The sequence below is a fragment of the Cicer arietinum genome, chromosome 5, assembly GCF_000331145.2.
Source record: "Cicer arietinum cultivar CDC Frontier isolate Library 1 chromosome 5, Cicar.CDCFrontier_v2.0, whole genome shotgun sequence".
In the NCBI taxonomy this organism is placed as follows: domain Eukaryota; kingdom Viridiplantae; phylum Streptophyta; class Magnoliopsida; order Fabales; family Fabaceae; genus Cicer; species Cicer arietinum.
In genome coordinates, this window is record NC_021164.2 from 48,767,369 (window position 1) to 48,770,260 (window position 2,892).

The following is a 2,892-nucleotide window of genomic DNA, read 5'->3' on the forward strand; positions in this document are numbered from 1 at the left end:
TTTGTTGGTTTGGTAGAGTAAAACTTTTCAGTATTTTATAAATTAAAATTATATTTTATTTAGTAATTTCTTTGTATAATAGAATTCCAAAAAAACAATATTACACTTCAGAAATTTAAAAACAGAAAATAGATAACAAATAAATATGATTCAAATTTTCATAAATATGCAGCTAAAAACTATCCAATTTTAAAGAGTTGGTACAATTTTTCACTTTGCTTATTGCTATAAAGTTTTTGTTGTTGTACTTCTAGCTTACTTCATGATATGCTTGACCCATATGGTAGAATTATGGAATCCTGTAGATAAATAAAAATAACAATAAGATGGGCGTGTAATAAAAAAAATGTCATCATTTTAAGTCTTTCAATATAGAAAAATAATTATTAAATATTAACAATTGTTTTTAAAAAAAATGTATATGATTTTGTGTGATTTAGCAAGAAAAGCGAAAGGCAAACTTACGTGTTGCAGTCAATGCTAGGATCAAACGAAAAAGAAAGACTAAGGTTACAAAGTTGTGGGAGTTGTTTTGTTTTGTCAGAGTTAACGCCAAATTTTATTGAAGCTCCTTTGAGACATTCACAAACATCACGTCGAACCTGAGTGGTGTCCGCCTTTTGATTTAAGTTTTGTGCTGCTTCACAACAGGAAGTAGATGGTGTTGGTGGGCCTAATCCTGTCAAAAAAGGGACACATGGCAACAATGACACAATAGCCTCAGAGCAACTAATGTCATCAATTTGACGTGCATCCAATGTTGTCACTTGCAAGCCTAAAACCATTACAAGCGTTAAAAAAGCAATAATCTTCTTCCCCATCATCTTAATTTAATTATGTTTATACACTATACACTCTATGTTTTTATAAAGTTTTAAAATTATCAACCACTATAAGCATCCCTTAATTTATAGGCAAGATAGGTTACCATTTTATGGTAACACATAAGTGTCTATTTCATTTTCATTAATTAAAAAAATTAAATCTCATTAGAGTCTTCATTTTTCATTTTAGTTTGAATATTAATTATTATCTTAAATATGCATAAATTATATATGTTAATGACTAAGGCAATAATGGTAAAAATTATTAAAAATTAAATATTTATCTTAAATGAAATAATACTTGTTAGAACTAATTTAACATCATCTAAATAGGAAAGTAAATAATAAAAAGTGTGCACTAAATATAATAATAATAATAATAATTATTATTATTATGAAAATAGTAATATTAAAACAATAGTAATAATTTAATACATAGGATAAATTTACTGAAAACAAAAAATATGTACCAAATAAAATTATAAAATTAATTTATCCAAAGAAATCAAACAATTAAATTATGTTGTTCAACACTACCTAAAATTGCATTAATTTTCTCAGACAATCATTCAAAAAGTTTGACTATTATATTAAATAGAACAAAAAACCTTTATGCTACACAAAAGGTAAATATTGATGATGGTTGTTTTGATGACCGTCAGAGACTATGATCTGACTTATTTATGCTCTGACCTGATAGACCAACCTTTAGTAATATCCAAACATAATTAAAGATAATATCAAAACACAATATTAGTAATATCCAAAGATAATTATTTATAAAGTAAATAATTAAAATAAGAGATACTTAGAAATAATTAAAATATAAATATGTGCACACTTAACAATAACCAAACATACAAAAAAATATCACATTAATTACCATCTCACGTATACAATTAAAATCGCATAAAATTTTATTCTTTAAAATATTACATTAAAATACTATTATTTTAAGGAAAATATATTAAATAATAAAATAAAATCTTTATTATTTATATTGCTCATTTAATATAATATGTATCAAACTAGCACATCATAGAAAACATCCATATAATGAAAATTAGTCAAAGATTTATCAACATATATCTAAAATAATTTTATTCATCAAATTATGGAATTAAAATCTTATTCAATTAATAAAATAGTTTATTATAAAATTTAGGGTTTTACAAACAACATTTAGATTAATAACATAAAACTATAAAATATGACAAAGTCCACAAGTATGAAAAAATTAAAGTGTTTGGAATACCCATACATTCGAAATTGCAACAATGAAGACACCAAAGTAATTGATTGAACTTGCACTAGATCGAAGCTGAATTATCAATTTTAAACCAAATGAACACGACAACAAGCCAGAAACCAAAACAACACTGCAACAAGGCGAAAAAACAAAACAAAGTCACACTAAGACAACAAAATCATGAATAAAAAAACACCGAAAAATGACTTATATTGATAAAAGAGAAGGAGAAAAATGAATTCATTGTTTTTTACATATTATTTTCTAATGTTCATTCCTTTTACTGCACCAGGTACACCGTAAAGTTCATAGATTTAGTTAACTCACTTCAATCAAAAAGTTTTTTATTTTTATACATTGTAATTGTAAAAAGTTTTTACACTATAAATTACAATTCTTGAAACATTAATACTGTTGGACTTTAGTCCTTTGAATCCTAATTTTGACATAATTAACAAACATACAATGTTCATACATCATATGATAAATCTAACATTTTAATTGAGCAAGATTTCAGGAACAACAATCCAATCCTACACACTTGAAACAAATTGCTTGGAACACAAGAAATCAACAAAAGTTGATTATTGACTGAGTAAATCGATTGGGAAATCGATTTCATAACAAGGGTGTAAGGAAACATAACTGTTTGTGATTTTATAATCGATTAGGCAATCGACTGGCACAATTAGAAATGAAAATTGCACAAGTCAGTGGCAACCTGTTTTACAGGCTAAGCGATTGGCAAATCGATTGTACACATCACAAAGTAAAACTGATTGAAATAAATCGATTGGCAAATCGATTGATCAAGTCACA